Source organism: Oncorhynchus tshawytscha, linkage group LG08 (genome assembly GCF_018296145.1).
Source record: "Oncorhynchus tshawytscha isolate Ot180627B linkage group LG08, Otsh_v2.0, whole genome shotgun sequence".
NCBI classification, from domain to species: domain Eukaryota; kingdom Metazoa; phylum Chordata; class Actinopteri; order Salmoniformes; family Salmonidae; genus Oncorhynchus; species Oncorhynchus tshawytscha.
The window spans coordinates 52,334,850-52,357,936 of NC_056436.1; the positions used below are offsets into that span (position 1 = coordinate 52,334,850).

General features: G+C 42.1%; 1 pseudogene; it reads right to left on the reverse strand.

The window, feature by feature from the left end:
* Positions 1–14,454, reverse strand: part of LOC112255706 — a 53,336-nt pseudogene extending 38,882 nt beyond the window's left edge.
* Positions 14,455–23,087: the final 8,633 nt, after the last annotated feature.

Here is a 23,087-nt window from a genome sequence, read left to right on the forward strand (position 1 = left end):
TGTGTAGGTAATCCTTTCAAACAAGGCTTTTTATAAAAGATATCACATAGTAAAACTGCAAAAGAGTTATCAACTTTCAAAGCGGAATTACTTTCCCATTGTTCCTCAACTTTAATGTATGATATACCATTTTCTAGCTCTGAGTCCCTACTTTTATCCATTGTAAAAAACACAATTTCAAAATGGTGAATCGAGCCGGTCAGTCACATATAATTTCCGGGTAAAAATGAAGTACCTTACTGTAATTGTTTTCAATTAAAATGTTCGAAAATAAACCAAAAATACTGTAACTTCAAAGCAATTTTCTAAAGCAAGAATTTTGCTCGGCCTGTCAGGGAGTGGTCAGAAAGGGGAGGGGAAAACTAGCTGTCATTGGCAGAGCCAGCCTGGTGAAGTAAAGGCAGGCTAAAACTCCATCCCACCAAAACAGGCTGAACTTTCAGGTGTTTTTTTTTCCAAAAAGCTCTTACAATAATGGGCATTATCCTCATTTAACAGTATTATTCCAACCAGATAGTGTGGAAATATACAGTACATAAAATAAAGGCAAATAACAATTTTGACTGCACTGGGCCTTTTAACAACTTACCATAATAGTATGTTTAACAGGCCTATCTTTAACTATACCCTGACATTAACTCAACCAACATCTGTTGCATTCCAAATTTCACACCTGATTTTTGTATATCTCTAAAGATGAAATGTATTCTCCACGGCCGGGTATCAACCACACGTCTGCCACTATGAATTTGGCAAAGATTTAACACATCCACCAAGTGTAATCAAAGAGGAAAACTAGAGTCGGAGATGCCTTATAAAACATTGTGGGAATTTATTGTCCACTGCAACATCAAATTAGTCATCTTCTCCAGGCAACTGTGCCTCAAAGTGAAAATGGATGTATTAACTATGGTGGGCGTGCAGCAGAGAGGAGCATTCAGCCGAGGTGTAAATGACCGACTAGTATTTAAAAAGATCAGAAGCACCGTTGAGTGATAAATGGAGAACCAGCTGTCTCTCTTCACCCCACTCTCTTTCCATCCTCTCTTTTTCCATGCTTGGATATAGCTAAGTGGAAATATGAAAGAAAAGAAAAAGATGAGCACCTGTCTGTGTCTTCTTTCTTTATGACTTTGTCTCTGTCTGTCTTTCTCACTCTTTTCCCTCCCAAAAAGCCAAACGCTAACTCTGGAGAAAAAAAGGCAAAAACCACTGTTAGCATTAAGTGCGCCAGGAGACCGTAGACACACAAGACTGATCATTGGACAAAACATTCCAGAATACAAAATCTAAGGCTTTGTTATGAGTGTCACTCCCCATGAAGTGCAAAGACATTGGTAAGGGAATACCTCCCTTACCTCCCTTAGGAAGCCTGAAAGTCAAAGACAAAGGTCAGTGAACCATTGCCAAATGCAATACGAAACGTCCAAATGCAATATATAAGTATTGAAAGTGCCAAATCAGAATGTTATGTCCATTTGCCATATATGATTATAGGAAGTTGGCTTCCGAACCCAAAAGTCAGTGAACCATGTCCAAATGGACTTAATACTGGCCAAATGATACAGTGGGGCAAAAAAAGTATTTAGTCAGCCACCAATTGTGCATGTTCTCCCACTTATAAAGATGAGAGAGGCCTGTAATTTTCATCATAGGTACAGTTCAACTATGACAGAAAAAAATATGAAAAAAATCCAGAAAATCGCATTGTAGGATTTTTTATGAATTTATTTGCAAATTATGGTGGAAAATAAGTATTTATGTCCAAAAGTCAGCCAGCAAGTCAGCGTCCATCAGTCAATAAAATATGATTCTGACACCAAACTAATACAAACTGACACCAAACCCACTTTGTCCAACTCGGTTTAGAAGCCAACTATCACATATTTCAGAGCAGGCTCAGAATTCACAGCGCCTTCTGTTTTAACCATAGTAAAAACATAAACCACGTAGTTACGTTCTACCTACGGGTCCAGTTGACATTATGTGTAGGGCTAGCTGAGGCGACCCTGAATCCCGAGTTTCGTCTCGATAGGTCATTTGGAGCCCAAGCAGCGACCTTAATTGGTGCTGAAAAATCCACTTTTTCCGGGCATTGCTACGGCGTCCTTGAATGAGCTATCGGACAGAAATGTTAGGGTCCGTCTCTGCGGGCCGAGTCTGTTTCAATGCACCTAGTCTTGTGACTCTGGGACTTTTCTAAATGTTGTCATTTTCGCAATGGTCAAAATAAATTTAAGTTATTGCAAATGTAAGTGGTTGTTTCTCGGTCCGAGACCCTTCTAGAGCCACATAACTCACACTTGAGCTCTAGAACAGGTTTCTAACGTTTCAGAGCTCTAGGTCTGACGGTTCTTTGATAGTTTGAACGAAGGTAACTTTTGCAGGCTCTGTGTGTCTGTAAGCCCCACACTGTGTCACTCCATCCTTGCTGTGTGTGTGTGTGTGTGTTTCTTGAAAATCTGATGGGAGAAATGACCGATTTGCAGTTCATGAGGGTTGCCTAATCACACATATGAAGTTCTGGAAAGATCTGACTTTAAGTTGTTGGAAAAATTACTTGTGTCATGCACAAAGTAGATGTCCTCTCCGACTTGCCAAAATTATAGATTTTTAACAAGACATTTGTGGAGTGGTTGAAAAATGAGTTTTAATGACTCCAATCTAAGTGTATGTAAACCTCCGACTTCAACTGTATATATTTTTTTTATATAAAACAAATGAAAAATCCAGGGAAGCGTTATTGTGACAGGGTAATGTATACAGGGTAATGTAGGAACCAAAGTGTTGCTCAGTTTTTACTAGAGGACCCTATAATCTTCAGATAGCTGAAATATTTATGCTTCACACCTATTCCTCTGATTTAGAACAAGGATTGGGCTGCCTGCAGACCAATTTCAAACCCCCCAAAAATGTATTTTATAAAGAATGTTTTTGAGAACTCAGTAGGGGTCTCAACTTATTGTTGAGAGTCAGAATAATACAATACACAATGTGCAATTTAGTCACATCAGTCACTCATTTAGCCCATGTCAACATTTTTATTTTTGTGATTGGTACATTGGTTTAGCGCCCAGCTATCTAAACTTGTAATAAGCATGGTCAAATTACCAACCGGGTTGGGGCCCATTGAACATCAGTTATCATATTAAAAACTGCAAACATTTGCCTCTACCCTACAGAAAACTTTGTAGAATTCCAGGAAATTAGCTGTAAAACTTCATTTCTCTCAGCTCCATGGCAGGATTAGCATTAGCAGCTAACATGATTTAGTCACAATTTGCTAAGAAAAAACAAACTAGCTGTTTGAAGACCGTAAGAAACACAAACAAATCGTGTAATTATAGAAACCTTGTGGATTTATATTAAAAAGCAAAGTAGAAACAGCATTGTTGTTATCAACATCTTGTTGCATGTACTACATTGACCATGAAGACCAATGACTGTATACACAAGTGGTCTTGAGTTCAAGTAACAACAACTGCGCTCCTTGAGTGACAGGGGGCGGGGCTAGGTCTGTGTGTAAATCGGCATAGAGCGAGAGAGAGAGGGAGCGGACGACTCAAGTAGCGGAGTAAACTATAAAAATGGACGTTACATGTAGCGTATCACATTTAACAAACCAAACATTTTAATACCGTTATAGATGGTAAAGTAAAAAAACAAACCAGTCCGTGCATCAATATTGGTATATAGTATACCGCCCAGCCCTATCAAATACACTACAAGTTTCCTGCAACAGGGTGATCAAATGAAGATCCTACATCTGTAGGCCCAGAGTGGCTAAGGAACAGATTGTTAACTATTCTGCTCCTCCCATATGTGGAATCAAAAGACTGAAAAGAAAGTAGGTAGGTTATTAAGAAGTTTAAACAGCATTCTCTTTAATGTCTCTAAAAGTGAGTCAGGGTCAAATCTCGTTCTTGAGTTTAATATATGTTCATTAGCATTTGGAAACACAGTTCTTTCAAAAATTAAGCCATCAGATAAATGAGCCATGAAAGCCTCTATTCCAATAACGATCCAACATTAAATCATCTGATGCATTGCACTGCATCTTCCCAAACATGTAGGAAGAAGGCTTTTTTTCCCAATTCACATATTTTTTTTATTGTATTTTACCTTTATTTAACGAGGCAAGTCAGTTAAGAACAAATTCTTATTTTCAAAGACGGCCTAGGAACAGTGGGTTAACTGCCACAGATTTTTACCTTGTCAGGTCGGGGATTCGATCTTGCAACCTTTCAGTTTCAAGTCCAACGCTCTAACCTCTAGGCTACCTGCCGCCCCATGCTGATTAATAATGTACTATTATGTTGGCGATTGATGAAATTATATGTTGATCAAGTGGAATTGGACCATGGTGGTTGGAGTGGGTTAAAGATGGCCCTAAATATTGATCTAAGATTAGGGTTGTGATTTAGCCTAATGGTTAAGGTCAGGATTTGGGGAGGGTAAACTGATCCTAGCGGCTCTAGTTAAAAAAAACACTAAAGCAATGATAAATCTAAGCGTAGACGGTAGTGCTATAGGTTCAGTGGTGTGTGAAATATTTGTACTATTTTCACAATCACAATTATTGCTGGCGTTGTACCGAAAGTGCATGATGAATAAACAAGTTGTTGGTGTGTCGAGGATTGGCCTCTCACTGGCCAATCTGAGGGTGCTGCATGGCAAAATATTTGATTGCTTCAGGTTGTGTACTTATGGTCTTTTATGTATTGCCTTGGAATCAACTCCAATTCCAATGTTAGTCGGCTATAGTTTGTTAAATGGCTTACAGAAACAAAATGCACACATATCCCATCTTTACTAAATAGGTTAACTTGAAACCATTTGCAGTCCACATTGTTCTAAGTAATTGCATGGCTTCGATAGCATTCACACTGATATAGGGGCTAGGCCTACTGTAATTGCATTCTGGCTGAGCATGGACATGGCAAACATTGTCAATAAGCAAGATTAAATTCATTATTGATAAGGCCTAAAAAGAGAACAGATAATTTTATCAAATTCTAAACAAAACAACAATTTGTTGTTTTAAATAGGCTACTTAAAGGAACCACAATTTCTCCCCGCGGGCATATAATATTAAAACAACGCAGACTATGGAGGGTTTTACGCACATCCAAAGCAGGACCTGCATAGCTAAAATAATGTGGGCCTGCCTACAACGCATAGATAAAAAGGGAATGTCCGCTCATCACAAACTTTATATTTTAATAAAGCTTTGGTGATTAATATTTATTTCCAAATCGTCTTAGCAGCCAAACCCTTTATTTTAATTGTATTTATTTTTATTTAATTAACCAGGCAAGTCAGTTAAGAACAAATTCTTATTTACAATGACGGCCTACAGTTGACAGTCTTGACTATTTCGCAAATTGCATTGGGCAGCCTTCATTTAGAGGCTATGCTTGGTTTTTAATCATTTAAATAAAAACAAAATTGGAAAAAAAACATGAGCTTTTAGGCAAGTATACAGGCACCAAATGCACATTAGGCTACAATTGTTCCATCTGCATATGGGCAGCATGTGTCATGGCTGGATAGGCTGTGTTTCCGCTGTCATAATTCATGCTATAACAAACTGCGTTACTGCACTGTTGGTTAAGGGCTTGTAAGTAAGCATTTCACGGTAAAGTCAACACTTGTTGTATTCAGAGCATTTGACAAATATGGTTTTATTTGATTTATAACAAGGTTTTGGTTGGTCTTAAATATCCATATCAGCGCTTCCTGAAATTAGCACTTTGAATCACGTTTTTAAGGACACACCTCAAATATTTCCACCCTGCCCATCTGAGCACAAGCGAGCTGATATAAGACAGGTAAATTGCCAAACCTGACATAAGGGCTGGAAAATGCCAGTGCGCTAGTTTCCACATGACAAAATTGCAAACGAACTTACGTTTGACACTAGCGCCACCTTAATGCCAGCCGAAAATAGAGCCCTAGTTCCGTGCCTAGGAGGAATTTCTAATACAGTGAAGAAGTCTTACTATACTGGTCTCCTGGATTGACCCACAGCTGTTTATGAATATGTTAACTTCATCCTCCACAGGAATGCCTGAAAAAAAGAAAAGTTAGAGTAGCAGAAATGGAAAACAGGCAGCCTGAGGACCTCTCATTCCCAATGCTACTGAACTGTACAGGTTTAACCTGTGTTTTAAATTAGATAAAATTGTACTATCCTGCAAGGAGGGAAATTCATTTCCACACGTGTTGCCATTTACAATACTAAACTTCCCTACAGCAGATAAAACAGACAGAACATAAACATTGGAATATAGTCGATTAGCTGTTAAGGGTTGTGGGGATGAAGCTCCTGTTGAACCGGGCCTTCTCCCAGCGAAGGCACCAGTACCCTGCGGCCAGAGGGTCGTCATTCAAAACAGTGGTGCCATGAGTGGTAAGAGGCTATGGTGGTTGCTTTGCATCGATTGCTATGTCGATAATGGCGCCGGAGGGAATGGCTACCATTTTACGGGCTCCTAACCAACTGTGCTATTTTGTTCGTTTTTTTCACATTGTTTTTAACTCATTTTGCACATAATGTTGCTGCTACCGTCTCTTATCAGAACGGTGATTACTCAACACGAACTGGTGTAAGATTTTTTCTGTCAGAGTCCGACGCAAAGGATATATTGCTTTGTCGAGACGAGGCCCAAATCCCCATCATTCGTGTCAAGAAAAGGGGGGGGGGAGGTGGAGGAGGGCGGGATGCCTTGTAAAGATTTGCAGACGAATACATTAACCACCACTACCCTCCGTATTATTGGTCAACGTGCAATCATTGGAAAACAAACTGGATGATCTACAATTAACACTATCCTACCAACGGAATATTAAAAACTGTAATATCTTATGTTTCACCGAGACGTGGCTACACGACGACACAAATAATATAGAGCTGGCTGGCTTCTCCGTGCATCGGTAGGACTGAGCAGCGACTTCTGGAAAGACGAAGGGCAGGGGTGTGTGTCCATTTGTCAATAGCAGCTGGTGCATCTACGCCTAATATTAAAGAACTCTTGAGGTATTGATTGCCTGGGAATACATCATAATAAGCTGTAGATGACACTATCAACCAAGAAAGTTCTCATCTATATTATTCATAGCCATTACCATCACAAACTGATGCTGTCACTAAGACAGCATTCAACATTCTGTGTAAGGCCATAAGCAAACAAAAAAATGCTCATCCAGAAGCGGTGCTGCTAATGGCCGGGGACTTTAATGCAGGCAAACTTGAATCAGTTTTACCTCATTTCTACTAGCATGTCACATGTGTAACCAGAGGGGGAAACACATTATAGATCACCTTAACTCCACACACAGAGACCCATATAAAGCTCTCCCTCGCCCTACATTTGGCAAATCTGTCCAAAAATCTATCCTCCTGATTCCTGCTTACAAGCATAAACTAAAGCAGGAAATACCAGTGACTTGTTCAATACGAAAGTGGTCAGTTGACGCAGATGCTACGCTACAGGACTGTTTTCCTAGCACGGACTGGAATATGTTCCGGGATTGATCCAATGGCAATGATGAGTATAACACCTCAGTCACCGGCTTCATCAATAAGTGCATCGATGACATCATCCCCACAGAGACCGTACGCACATATCCCAAACAGAAGCCATGGATTACAGGCAACATCCACACCAGGCTAAAGGCTAGAGCTGCCAATTTCAAGAAGTGGGACGGTAATCCGGACGCCTATAAGAAATCCCATTATGCCCTCAGAGAACTATCAAACAGGCAAAACACTAATACAGGACTAAGATTGAATCCTACTACACCGGCTCCGACGCTCATCTGATGTGCCAGGGCTTGAAAACAATTACGGACTACAAAGGGAAACCCAGCAACGAGCTGTCCAGTGACGCGAGCTTACCGGATGAGCTAAATGCCTTTAATGCTGGCTTCGAGGCAAGCAACACCGAAGCATGCATGAGAGCGCCAGCTGTTCCGGACGACTGTGGGATCACGCTCTCTGCAGCCGATGTGAGCAAGACCTTTAAACAGATCAACATTCAAAATGCCGATAGGAATTTTCAACCTCTCACTGACCGAGTCTGTAATACCTATATATTTCAAAACAGCCCAAGATAGCAAAGGGCACTATGGTGTTGAAAGCTCAGCTATAGTCAATGAATAGCATTCTCACATAGGTGTTCCTTTTGTCCAGGTGTGAAAGGGCAGTACGGAGTGCAATAGAGATTGCTTCATCTGTGGATCTGTTGGTGCAGTATGCAAACTGGGATGGGTTTAGGGTTTCAGGGATAAATACTGTTGATGTGAGCCATGACCAGCCTTTCTAAGCACTTCATGGCTACAGACGTGAGTACTACGGGTCGGTAGTCATTTAGGAAGTTTACCTTAGTGTTCTTGTGCACAGGGACTGTGGTGGTCTGCTTGAAACATTTTGGTATTATAGACTCAGGGAGAGGTTGAAAATGCAGTGAAGTCACTTGCCAGTTGGTCAGCGCATACTCGGAGACCACGTCCTGGTAATCCGTCTGTCCCTGCGTCCTTGTGAATGTTGACCTGTATAAAGGTCTTACTCACATTGGCTGTGGAGAGCGTGATCACAACCGGAAAAGCTGAAGTTCTCATGAATGTTTCAGTGTTACTTGCCCAGAAGCGAGCATAGAAGTGAATTAGCTCGTCTGGTAGGCTCGTGTCACTGGGCAGCTCTTAGCTGTGCTTCCCTTTGTCGTGTGTAATAGTTTGGAAGCCCTGCCACATCCAACGAGCGTCGGAGCCGGTGTAGTACGATTCGATCTTTGTCCTGTATTGACCCTTTGCCTATTTGATAGTTCGTCGGAGGGCATAGCAGGATTCCTTATAAGCTTCCGTGTTAGAGTCACACTCCTTGAAAGCGGCAGCTCTACCTTTTAGCTCAGTGAGAATGTTGCCTGTAATCCATGGTTTATCGTGGGGGTATGTACGTACAGTCAGTGTGGGGACGACATCCTCGATGCAGTTATTGATGAAGCAAATGACTGATGTAGTGTACTCCTCAATGTCATTGGAGGAATCCCAGAACATATTCCAGTCTGTGCTAGCAAAACAGTAGTTTAGCATCTGCTTCATCTGACCACTTTGTTTAATGGACCGAGTCACTGGTGCTTCCAGCTTAAAGTTGAGCTTGTAAGCAGGAATCAGGAGGATATAATTATGGTCAGATTTGCCAAATGGAGGGCATGGGAGAGATTTGTACACGTCTCTGTGTCTGGAGTAAAGGTGGTCTAGAGTTTTTTCCCCTCTGGTTGCATATTTAACATGCTGATAGAAATTAGGTAAAACTGATTTAAGTTTGCCTGCATTACAGTCCCTGGCCACTAGGAGCACCGCCTCTGGATGAGCGTTTTTCTGTTTGCTTATGATGGTATACAGCTCATTGAGTGTGGTCTTAGCGCCAGCTTCGGTCTGTGGTGGTAAGTAGACAGCTACGAAAAATACAGATGAAAACTCTCTAGGTTGATAGTGTGGTCTACAGCTTATCATGAGATACTCTACCTCAGGTGACCAAAACCTCAAGACTTCCTTAGATATTGTGCACCAGCTGTTGTTTACAAATATACATAGGCCGCCACCCCGTGTCTTACCAGAGGCTGCTGTTCTATCCTGCCGATAGAGTGTATAACCCTCCAGGTGTATGTTAATGTCTTCATTCAGCCACATCTCAGTAAAACATAAGATATTACAGTTTTTAATGTCCTGTTGGTAGGATATACGTGCTCTTAGATCATCCCATTTATTTTCCAGCGATTGACCGTTGGCTAACAGTACGGATGGCAAAGGCTGATTAGCCACTCGTCGCCTGATCCTCACAAGGTACCCCGATCTCCTTCCGCAAAATCTCAGTTTCTTTCTCCTGCGAATGACTGGGATGAGGGCCTGTTTAGGTGTTTAGAGTAAATCCTTCCCATCCGACTCATTAAATAACAATTATTTGAGGTGAGTAATCGCTGTTCTGATGTCCAGAACCTCTTTCAGGTCATAAGAAATGTTAGCAGCAACATTATGTATAAAATGAGCTACAAACAATGCGGAAAAAAATTTAAAAAAACTGCACGGTTGGCTAAGAGCCAATAAAATGGCAGCCATCCTCTCCGGTGCCATCACACAATAATCAATTCAAACATTGAGTATCGCCGGTTCACTATATTTATTTTGTTCCAATTGTTACCCATTTCAGGAAACTAGGCGCATGTCGCAGGTCACTGCTTCATAGGAGAGCAGAAATGCCTTCAGGAACATGTGAACTTTCATGTGCCTTAATAACAAACTTGTATGCCATCTGTAAATACGAATAAAATTGTTAAATTATGAACCCAGGTGGTTAAGACTCAGAAAAAGTCAGCAGCCTTCCCGCTAGCCATGATTGGCTGAGACAATGAGTGGGCTGGACATGCCAAAAGATGAGTTTGGATTGGTCTGCCATATAGCACGCTTCTGTCTATTTGAGCTGGTCAGTATGTCTAGGTAATCCTGTCTAACTCTGCTTTTTTTTGTTTCGTGTAAGTAAAACTGCATAAGTGTTGCTCTCCACTTTCTGGAGGACCAAGTTTTGAAATCAGTGGAATTTGAGTATAATAGCTAAGGAGATGGGCAACCATGGCATTCCAACTAAGGGCAACCATGGCATTCGACAGGAGACGTATCCATCCATGGAATCATGTATACAGAGATTTCAGAATTTCAGCCTACAGCTGTGACTGTAGCCAACTCAGTTGATATTCAGAAAACCTTAACGTGTCACGATAAAATATATATAACATAAAACTGGTCGATATTTCATGGACCTGGGCGAAGGGATGCCAAAGAAACAGCTTCAAATTTCTGAGATTAAAATGCTGGCTTTAATGTAAGATCTAGCTTTCATCTCACCTTGATATGAAATCCAGATATAGGATAAGTGGGAGGAATAAGCAAGCAGTCATAGAGAGAGTTCACATGGCACGAACCACATCAAACTAGAGAACGATTTTGGCCTTTGAGTCTATTTGTCCTTCTCCATCGGCTTTGCCAATAGTCCCTCTACATTGCAAAACTGCTGCTAAGCCAGCCGCTAGTCACCACCTGAACCACGAGCATGGTACAATGCCGAGGAATGTCTAGCTGGCCAAATCAGCAGCAGAAGCAAGCAGAAGCTAACGTTTGCTGTTTATCATCTTGAACATGCACCATTTTCGGCAACGGGCCATCTGACTTGTGTTGTAACGTTATCAATTTACTGGTGTGCTGACCTGACCAGCCGCAATCGTATCAGTAAATTGAATGTTGATTGTCGGATTAGATGATTGTCGTAATAGGGAAAGGAGGAAGTGTTTTAAAATGCCTAAATAAAAAGGTTGGCAATAGGTTTAGCTACCTAAGAATCTTCCTGCATGTGTACAGACCAAGAAAGCTGTAGATCAGCGTGCATGTGTGTGCACCCTCACTTCTCAAACAATGGGCATTTTTGAGATATTGAGACAAAAAAAAATGAAACGACAATGCAGGTTCTACAGTCACTCTCCTTGTTAGATATCATGCACATTTATGACTTGGCAGCAAATAGCATCGCCAATGATCTAGTTCTCATAGTAGCAGTAAACAGCAGCAAGTGATTTGAACAATGAAGAGAGATGTGAGGAGATGTGAAAGGGAGCTAATTTAAAAGCTTTGCTCTATCCAATTGTAGAAGTAGGATAAAGTTACAATCCGCCCATTTTGTGACAAGTTGGCTAGTTCAACAACTTAGATGTTTAGAATTTCGTCCTTGCAGCTGAGTTGTTTAGAGATGCATACTGACTGAAAATGAAAAAGTTTCCCAGGGCCCTCCCGAGTGACGCAGCAATCTAAGGCACTGCATCGCAGTGCTAGAGGTGTCACTACAGACCCAGGTTCGATCCCAGGCTGTGTCATAACCGGCCGTGAACGGGAGTCCCATAGGGCGGTGCACAACTGGCCCAGCGTCGTCAAGGGTTACGGCAGGGTTTGGATGGGAGGGTCATTAAATGGCTCATCGCGCTCTAGCAACTCCCTGTGGCAGGCTGGGCGCCTGCAGGAGGACCTTGTCGTCAGTTGAACCTTTTTTCCTCCTTCATATTGGTGCGGCTGGCTTCCGGGTTAAGTGGGCGGATGTTAAGGAGCACGGTTTGGCGGGTCATGTTTCGGAGGATGCATGACTTGACCTTTGCCTCCTAAGCCCGTTGGGGAGTTGCAGCGATAAGACAAGATCAAAAATTGGGGAGAAATAGGGGGTACAAAAAAAGTGAAATAAATAAAATCCCCATCACGAAAAATTGCTACAAATACTAGTTTCATAAACATCTGTGATCAGTGATCACAAATCATGACATTACGTTGGGTCCATTTTCATTAAATAATGTTATTTTATAGTCTCAAACAAACAACAGTTCAGATATGATGTCCTTCAAAACAGGTGTGACATGCTGGAGTGATTCTTCTATGCAAATGTTGTTGATCAGTAGGATAATATGTCCCAAATGGAAGGCCATCTGTAGCATCATAGACTCCACTGATCAGTCAAAACAAGCTCAATAACTCAATGCATGCACACACTCCTTTTGAATATGCATTCACCTATAAGGTGATAAGGCCTATGCCATCTTAAATTTACCCAGTTTATAAAAGTATTACCATTATGTTATGTAGTTAGATTGGTCAAAACAAAGTCAAATTCATTGTTTGGCTGTTGTCAGTAACAAATTTAATGATCAAATATCGTCCATCGGCCTTCTAAGACCCGCAAAAATGTGTATCAGCCCTAAAAAAAATCCATATGGGTCATTCTGTACATCAAACATTCAAGTCTGGGAGATGAGGATGGGCCTGCGATGATCTAAAGACGACCAACCTGGACCCATAACATCATACGGTGGGTTTTCTATTGGGGCACAAAACATCTTAAAAGTCTGGGGGGAGGAGAGCGGGGGTTGGTTTTTTCGACAGTGTGTATAGATTGATTTGAATCAAAATGTGAATTACTGTAAAGGTCTAATCCAATAACTGTCTTTAAAGTAGCTTCCTCAACATGGAGTGGAGACAAAGAGGGATAACCTTTGAAGTTGGGCCTGATTCGGGGATCATAGATGATCAGTAATCTGTTCAAGATGTTACTGGTTGTATTCTCAGGGACTCGTGCAAGATCCTCAGGTGTCAGCTGTCTACAAAGAAGAAGAAAGGAAACTCTAAACCACATTACGTAGCACATCAAATTCTCCTGGATAAACAACAGATGGAAGTATGCGTTTCTATTGAACAGTACTGTTTGATTGAACCATAACCTGAGAACTACCTATTGGGGATTTAATTAGCTTTGGTAATAGGACCTATCCAGCAAACAATGATTGGTTGCTCTAATGTCAGCAACTAAATGGCAACATCCCCAATGTTGCTGAATATTACATTTGCATAACATTCCTAGCAACCATTGCATGACATTATTGGAACAGTGTGAGAAGCATTTGCATTTCTGTCAAATCGCAAAGGTTCTTAGTGTATTTGTGGAAGATCAACATCAGTTGTGACCTTTCAAGAATTTTCTAGGGAACACCTACAATGTTCAAGGAATGTCTTCTGCTTTCTGAGACTGATTTGCTGAAAGAACAATGACCCGAGGAGAGATGGATGGAGGGAGCAGAACTTGGCAGAGGAGAGGGATAATCTGCTCCACGTGGGTGGCAACTGAACTCTGCCAAGGAATTCGACTCGAAAAGCACTTTACATACGATTCTGTAAACCTTATCAGGCACTAAGGATGAGTAAAAGTGCTCAGCAGGAATTTGTGTGCATGTGTTTGCAGTTCCCTTGATCAAAATGTATCCTCTCTGCTCCACCATTGTGTTGAAGTACACTGACAACCTAGAGGGCCAAAGCTAAACTGGAACCAACTGGATCTCTGGGTCCACAAAAGCACACTGGGGCCTATTCCAAGAACATCATATATAATGTACAGAATGTAGTGAATATTGTAATGAAATTAAATGTTTCCCTTCAAATTCAATCATCTTTGTATGTCTGATCCCTTTAAGAATTAATAGAGTAAGACATCAAACATTGCATGACAAATTAGGCTTTGAAGCTACAGCAGGGATATGGATGACAAATCTCACTCTCTTAATTTTTTTAGGCCAGCTGTCCACTCCCTGATTTCTAATGCACCAAACTTGTCTCTACTTGGACTACATTCTCAAAGACTAAGCATTTGCAAATGATCTGAGTAACTCGTATATTTGAGTTTGGCCAATATAGGCAATGCTGCTGGGAATCTCATGAGGTGGGGTGAAATTCTGCACTTACGAAGGACAGTAGACTTTCTTCCCCTTCATTCCCTTCTTTGTCCCTTTTTCTTTGGCGGATCCTCCATCTATCCAAACAAAGAGGACAAGGAGAAAGATGGCCAGCTTCTTGACACGCATCTAGGTCAACTCCTGAGCCTGAAAATAGTCGAGAGAAAAGAAAAATGACATCTCTTCAACGGACTCGAACGCATTGACATTCGTGATCGCTCTACAAATGTTGTCTTTTCCCCATCCAATGAACCTTGAAGATGATTTGCACATATGGAGCAAGGCTACCACATTGGTTAGTTATATAAAACTAAAGCCCATTCTCCTAACCCATTGCAATCACAGTAGGCACATATTTGCATGCTCTGGTTTAAATCCCTTTCCTGTAGAAAATAAATGTTTCTGTCAGCAGACTGGTACTCCATGGATATGACAGACTCTGTATCCAATATATTCTGATTCGATTCATACATTTGAGTGTATTCTTAATCTTATGGCTCAGTTGGTTGGAGAAGAGTTGTGTGTTTGATTCCAACATAGGCCACCTACTGCATATGTATTCAAATTTGTTATGCTGTCATTTCATATACGAGTTTCTGCTTAATACCCATATCACAGCATTCTTAAAGTATAATATCAACGTCTTACTCTTGCTGAAATGGTTGGTTTGAAAGTACTTTTACTATATTTAAAGCACTAGTCAAAAGAAAATCTACAATTGTATTTATTGATGCCACCGACACAATTTAGACCCATTATTACTTTAAGATATTGCAACCCGATCTTCAGACAGTTCCTCTGCCAGAATGAAGGTATTCCAGTTCATTGTCTAGTCTAGACACTGCTCCCTGCTGCTGCTGCTGCACAAGGAAATCCCGGTCTGCTCTTTGCCTCAACATTGATCATCATCAGTTCCAGCAGAACTGTGCCTGACTTCAGATCACTCTGTACCTCAGAACTAAAAACTCTGCTAGCTTATCTCACACATGATCATTGATTCCACACACATATGCACGTTTTCACCTACACACACCATGCATGCACGCACGCACGCCCACATATTACACGCACACACACACCAGAGGGATCACTGCAAACGTTGGGAGACGCTGTCAAAACTGGCCAATAGGGGCAAATCCCCCCCACAATCCCGTACCTTAACCTAACCCAGTCGAAATTACACGTAAACATAACCATAGAGTTCTTTCTGCTGTGCCTGAATTTAACACGTCGTCAGAGCGTCAGTTTAAATGTAAAAAAGTGTTTGTCTAAGGACGTAAGTACCTATCCCCTCATGTACTTATTTGTGTCTGATCCAGAATTCCCTTGAATTACCCCTAATCATTATTTTCAAGTGACATATAACCTTGATTCTCTCTCTCTATCGCTCTCGAAGTTGTGCTATGACCAAATTGTGCTTTAGCTTGTATGCCCTGCATATTTCCTGAGCTTTTAGTCACTTTGCTTTGGCATCGTCTCTCCTGCCTTCGGAAAGTATTCAGATCCCTTGACTTTTTCCACTTTGTTACATTACAGTCTTATTCTAAATTATATGTTGTTGTCAGGAATTCTGTTCAACCAACACAACCTCCTCCAATAGTCCTTTAATTGCACTATTGGATTTCTGACCTTGGAGGCATATTAATTGGATCTTATTGCTTGTTACATACGTTGAGTATAAAAAAACATTAAGAACACCTGCTCTTTCTATGACATAGACTGACCAGGTGAAATCTATGATACCTTATTGATGTCACTTGTATACGCTTTGGGACATGGATTGTGTATGTGTGCCATTCAGAGGGTGAATGGGCAAGACAAAATATTTAGGTGCCTTTAAATGGGGTATGGTAGTCGGTGCCAGGCAACACTGCTGGGTTTTTCACGCTCAACAGTTTCACATGTGTATCAAGAATGGTCCACAACCCAAAGGACATCCAGCCAACTTGACACAACTGTGTGAAGTATTGGAGTCAACATGGGCCAGCATCCCTGTGGAAGGCTTTCGTTATGGCGTCCATTCCCCTGACGAATGGAGGATGTTCTTAGGGCAAAATGGGGGGGGTGCTAGTTTACAAACAATAAAAACAAATAAATGACATTGTTAGTATAGATACAAATGAGGGGGAAAAAATGTTTTGCATGACTACATTTCCTGTCATTTTCATCATTGTGTCTGTCGGGCCTATTATTTTGCACCTCCAAATTTGGGTTGTTAAATCAGGTGATGCAATTCCTTTAAAAAATAGACCAATTACATTTTCAACAATCACTACCTGTGGCTGCCTGCACCTCGCATCAGGACCAATCGCAAAGAGTGAGAACAAGGAGCACCACTTGTCCAAAGCTTAATTAAGAACCACTTGCAAAAGATGGAGAACAATATAACTACAGTGACCACAATATTTTTGCGTTGAAAGGGGAATGGGGAGATGCCATTACATACGAGCGAAAACATACGTCGGTCATGCATTTCACATTGTCTACCGCACATACATAGAACATACAACGCTGTTTCGTTTAAAAAAGAATACATGCAGTTCACTTACCATTTCGTTACTAGACTCGGTAATCCTGATAGTGCAGGTGTTCGTCTTCCTTCATGACCATATGCAGTCCATATTTTTAATTATAGTTTGTCTCGTCTGTCATTTATCCGAAGGAGCAGTTGGATTTTATTTTTCTATAATTTACATATCGGCAAATTTTAGTTTCGCGCGGTCTGTTTTTATTTAGATGTACAGTGCCTTGCGAAAGTATTCGGCCCCCTTGAACTTTGCGACCTTTTGCCACATTTCAGGCTTCAAACATAAAGATATAAAACTATTTTTTTGTGAAGAATCAACAACAAGGTGGACACAATCATGAAGTGGAACGACATTTATTGGATATTTCAAACTTTTTTAACAAATCAAAAACTGAAAAATTGGGCGTGCAAAAGGTCACAAAGTTCAAGGGGGCCGAATACTTTCGCAAGGCACTGTAATGTATATGGTTGATGCCGTCTTGCCTCCGTTCGGGATTCCAAAAATGGAGGATTACGTGTGCCTATGTCATACAACATGCACAGAGTAGGCTGCACACAGACATATAATTGAGTAAACACCAGCCAATAATGTGCAACAGCAGCCCACAATTCGGGGAGTTCCTGCATGTGCGAATTCCTGCATCTGCAGGAACACCCTACCCCTCCAGTATCCATCTCCATTGATTCCTGCAGGAACGCCCTCCTCCAGCATGACATCCTAATGTTTGTGTGACACTTTATAACGTGGGTCAAAAGGGAAATAACAGTATGACACAGTGTCCTTCAGTATCACCTGCCGAACACCTGCACTCACTGTCATTAACAGAACTGCAGGGACACAGTGCCCGACAGGTGGGGGGGGGGCAAAGGACACTGTCTACCGGTCATCTCCACCTCCCGCTAGCACAGCAGACGGGAGGCTAGGGTGACACGTGTACTAGCTAACTAGTTGGTTTGCTAGTTGGCGATACTATGTGCTAGCTTGCTAGCTAGCACACGTTGTCACCTCTGCCTCCGGCATGCTGTGTACTGGAGAAAACCGTGCCAGACAGGCAGAGGCGAAGGGAATTGTCTACCGGTCATCGCCACATCCCGCTAGCACGGGAGGCTAGGGTGAAACAGTGTGCTAGCTAGCTTGCTAGTTAGGTAGAGTACAGTGTCGCCCCCTCCTGCTGTGTACCGGAGTCCACCTTAAGGCTAGCATTTTTTTTCACCTTTATTTAACCAGGTAGGTCAAGATAAAGCAAAGCAGTTTGATACATACAACGACACAGAGTTACACATGGAGTAAAACAAACTACACATGGAGTAAAACAAACATACAGTCAATAATACAGTAGAAACAAGTCTATATACGATGTGAGCAAATGAGGTGAGATAAGGGAGGTAAAGGCAAAAAAGGCAATGGTGGCAAAGTAAATACAATATAGCAAGTAAAACACTGGAATGGTAGATTTGCAGTGGAAGAATGTGCAAAGGAGAAATAAAAATAATGGGGTGCAAAGGAGCAAAATAAATAAATAAATAAAATAAATCCAGTAGGGAAAGAGGTAGTTGTTTGGGCTAAATTATAGGTGGGCTATGTACAGGTGCAGTAATCTGTGAGCTGCTCTGACAGTTGGTGCTTAAAGCTAGTGAGGGAGATAAGTGTTTCCAGTTTCAGAGATTTTTGTAGTTAATTCCAGTCATTGGCAGCAGAGAACTGGAAGGAGAGGCGGCCAAAGAAAGAATTGGTTTTGGGGGTGACCAGAGAGATATACCTGCTGGAGCGCGTGCTACAGGTGGGTGATGCTATGGTGACCAGCGAGCTGAGATAAGGGGGGACTTTACCTAGCAGGGTCTTGTAGATGACATGGAGCCAGTGGGTTTGGCGATGAGTATGAAGCGAGGGCCAGCCAACGAGAGCGTACAGGTCGCAATGGTGGGAAGTTTATGGGGCTTTGGTGACAAAATGAATTGCACTGTGATAGACAGAATCCAATTTGCTGAGTAGGGTATTGGAGGCTATTTTGTAAATGACATCGCCGAAGTCGAGGATCATCATTGATGTATACAGAGAAGAGAGTCAGTCCAAGAATTGAACCCTGCGGCACCCCCATAGAGACTGCCAGAGGTCCGGACAGCAGACCCTCCGATTTGACACACTGAACTATATCAGAGAAGTAGTTGGTGAACCAGGCGAGGCAATCATTTGAGAAACAAAGGCTGTCGAGTCTGCCGATGAGGATGTAGTGATTGACAGAGTCGAAAGCCTTGGCCAGATCAATGAATACGGCTGCACAGTAATGTTTCTTATCGATGGTGGTTAAGATATTGTTTAGGAGCAAGGCTTTAAAAGTAGCAAGGCTTCAAGCAGACACCGTTTAGTCAGGCTGATTGAGGTAGTATGTACATGAATGTATAGTTAAAGTGACTATGCATATATGATAAACAGAGAGTAGCAGCAGTGTAAAAAGAGGGTTTGGGAGGGGGGGGGGTCAGACACAGTGCAAATAGTCCGGGTAGCCATTTGATTACCTGTTCAGGAGTCTTATGGCTTGTGGGTAAAAACTGTTGAGAAGCCTTTTTGTCCTAGACTTGACACTCTGGTACCGCTTGCCGTGCGGTAGTAGAGAGAACAGTCTATGACTGGGGTGGCTGGGGTCTTTGACAATTTTCAGGGCCTTCCTCTGACACCGCCTGGTGTAGAGGTCCTGGATGGCAGGAAGCTTAGCCAGTAATGTACTGGGCCATACGCACTACCCTATGTAGTGCCTTGCAGTCAGAGGCCGAGCAATTGCCGTACCAGAGAGTGATAAACCAATCAGGATGCTCTCGATGTTGCAGCTGTAGAACCTTTTGAGGATCTCAGGACCCATGCCAAATCTTTTTAGTTTCCTGAGGGGGAATAGGCTTTGTCGTGCCCTCTTCATGACTGTCTTGATGTGTTTGGACCATTCTAGTTTGTTGTTGATGTGGACCCCGAGGAACTTGAAGCTCTCAACCTGCTCCACTACAGCCCCGTCGATGAGAATGGGGGCTCCTTAGTATTGGCTACGTTGAGGGATAGGTTGTTATTCTGGCACCACACGGCCAGGTCTCTGACCTGCTCCCTATAGGCTGTCTCGTCATTGTCTTTAATCAGGCCTACCACTGTTGTGTCATCTGCAAACTTAATGATGGTGTTGGAGTCGTGCCTGTCCATGCAGTCACAGGGAGTACATGAGGGGACTGAGCACGCACCCCTGTGGAGCTCTAGTGTTGAGGATCAGCGTGGCAGATGTGTTGCTACCTACCCTCACCACCTGGGGGCGGCCCGTCAGGAAGTCCAGGATCCAGTTGCAGAGGGAGGTGTTTTGTCCCAGGGTCCTTAGCTTAGTGATGATCTTTGAGGGTACTGTGGTGTTGAACGCTGAGCTGTAGTCAATGAACAGCATTCTCACGTAAGTGTTCCCTTTGTCCAGGTGGGAAAGGGCCATGTGGAGTGCAATAGAGATTGCATCATCTGTGGTTCTGTTGGGGCGGTATGCAAAACCCTCCAGATGAGCTTCAATGCCATATAACTCTCCTTCCGTGGCCTCCAATTGCTCTTAAATACAAGTAAAACTAAATGCATGCTCTTCAACCGATCGCTGCCTGCACCTGCCCACCTGTCCAGCATCACTACTCTGGACGGTTCTGACTTGGAATATGTGGACAACTACAAATACAAATACCTAGGTGTCTGGTTAGACTGTAAACTCTCCTTCCAGACTCACAACAAACATCTCCAATCCAAAGTTAATTAGAGAATTGGCTTCTTATTTCACAACAAAGCATCCTTCACTCATGCTGCCAAAACCCACTCAATAAATTGTATGCAGTTTATCACAATGCCATCCGTTTTGTCACCAAAGCCCCATATACTACCCACCACTGCGACCTGTACGCTCTTGTTGGCTGGCCCTCGCTTCATACTCATCACCAAACCCACTGGCTCGAGGTCATCTACAAGACCCTGCTAGATAAAGTCCCCCCTTATCTCAGCTCGTTGGTCACCATAGCAGCACCCACCTGTAACGCGCTCCAGCAGGTATATCTCTCTGGTCACCCCCAAAACCAATTCATCCTTCTTCGGCCACCTGTCCTTCCAGTTCTCTGCTGCCAATGACTGGAACGAACTACAAACATCTCTGAAACTGAAAACACTTACCTCTCTCACTAGCTTTAAGCACCAGCTGTCAGAGCAGCTCACAGATTACTGCACCTGTACATAACCCATCTATAATTTAGCCCAAACAACTACCTCTTCTACTCTTCTACCCTACCAGGTAGGCCAGTTGAGAACAAGTTCTCATTTACAACTGCGACCTGGCCATGATAAAGCAAAGCATTGCAACAAAAACAACATCACAGAGTTACATATGAAGGTACTGTCAATAACACAAAATAAAACAAAAATATAAATATCTATGTGCAAATGTAGAACAGTAGGGAGGTAGGCAATAAATAGGCCATAGAGGCAAAAATAATTACAATTTAGCATTAATACTGGAGTCATAGATGTGCAGATGATGATGTGCAAGTAGAGATACTGGAGTGCAAAAGAGCAAGAGGGTAAGTAATAATATGGGGATGAGGTTGTTGGGTGTGCTGTTTACAGATTGGCTGTGTACAGGTACAGTGATCAGTAAGCTGCTCTGACAGCTGATGCTTAAAGTTAAAGAGGGAGATATAAGACTCCAGCTTCAGAGATTTTTGCAATTCGTTCCAGTCATTGGAAGCAGAGAACTGGCAGGAAAGGCAGCTAAAGGAAGTGTTGGCTTTGGGGATGACCAGTGAAATATAGCTGCTGGAGCGCATGCTACGGTTGGGTGTTGCTATGGTGACCAGTGAGCTGAGATAAGGCGGTGTTTACCTAGCAAAGACTTATAGATGACCTGGAGCCAGTGGCTTTGGCAAAGGATATGTAGTGAGGGCCAGCCAACAAGAACATACAGGTCGCAGTGGTGGGTAGTATATAAATAAAACAGATGGCACTGTGACTACATCCAGTTTGCTGAGTAGAGTGTTGGGGGCTATTTTGTAAATGAAATCGGCGAAGACACTGATCGGTAGGATAGTCAGTTTTACGAGGGTATGTTTGGCGGCATGAGTGAAGGACCTTTGTTGGGATATAGGTAGCCGATTTTATATTTAAATTTGGAATGGAGATGCTTCATGTGAGTCTGGAAGGAGAGTTTACAGTCTAACCTGACACCTAGCTATTTGTAGTTGTCCACATATTCTAGGTCAGAACTGTCCAGAGTAGTGATGCTAGTCGGGCATGATAGTCGGGCATAATAAAAAAAATATTTAAAAAATACACCCAACAATGACAATAAAGTAGGCTGGTAAGTAACATCCTACATTAACATGAGAAAATATTTATTGTATAATTTTTTGTCAACTCACAGCCTATCCATAACTCAACATACTGTAACCTGGCAAATATTATCTATTTAATTTCTCTCCATTTCTCAAATGTCTATATCTGTGTTTGTACGCTAAGGCCTGATCCACTGATAAAAGCAACTAACTTACTTGCTCACCTTTTTGTTGACAAGGTTTCAGTACTGTTTGCTGACATTACATTGGGGAGGACAGGCTCGTGGACAAGCTCGTGGAAATACCTCCTGGAGTGGAATAAGTTGAATGGATGTTTGATGCCATTCCTTTTGGTCCTCCCCTCAGCAGCCTCCAGTGATACAGTAGCAGTACTGGCTATGTCATGTGCGATGGTTATGAAGCGCTACTCGACAGTCACAAGAAGGGGACTTAGTCCTATGTGGCATGTCAAGGTAACTGTAGCCTACTGTTCAGATGGGTTAAATGTAAACTGAAATCTGGACACTAACTGTAGGTCTATAACCTTTCACATAGCAGTAATATTAACTCCTGTAGAATGAATACTTTTTTTGCAGTAAAATCATACACCAAATGCAGGCAAAATTGTACTTGGGAAAAGGAGTGGAGAATTGTTTACAATTTCTTTCAGCATGTTGAGAGAACGCGAATGCACAGTTATCTTTATCAGCATCATAAAAGATGATAGCATTTCAACCACGTAAATTAGGGCTATGCATCCAAGCCGAACTCAAAACTTATCAGAAACATGTTGGGTCGTTTTCATAGCTTTCTATTTCCTTACAACAGGTCAAACTGATGTAATATGACATTTAACACAAAAATGTGTTATTGCATTTTCACCCAGATCCCTAAGCGTATTTCCTCCTCGAAAGAAGCAGACG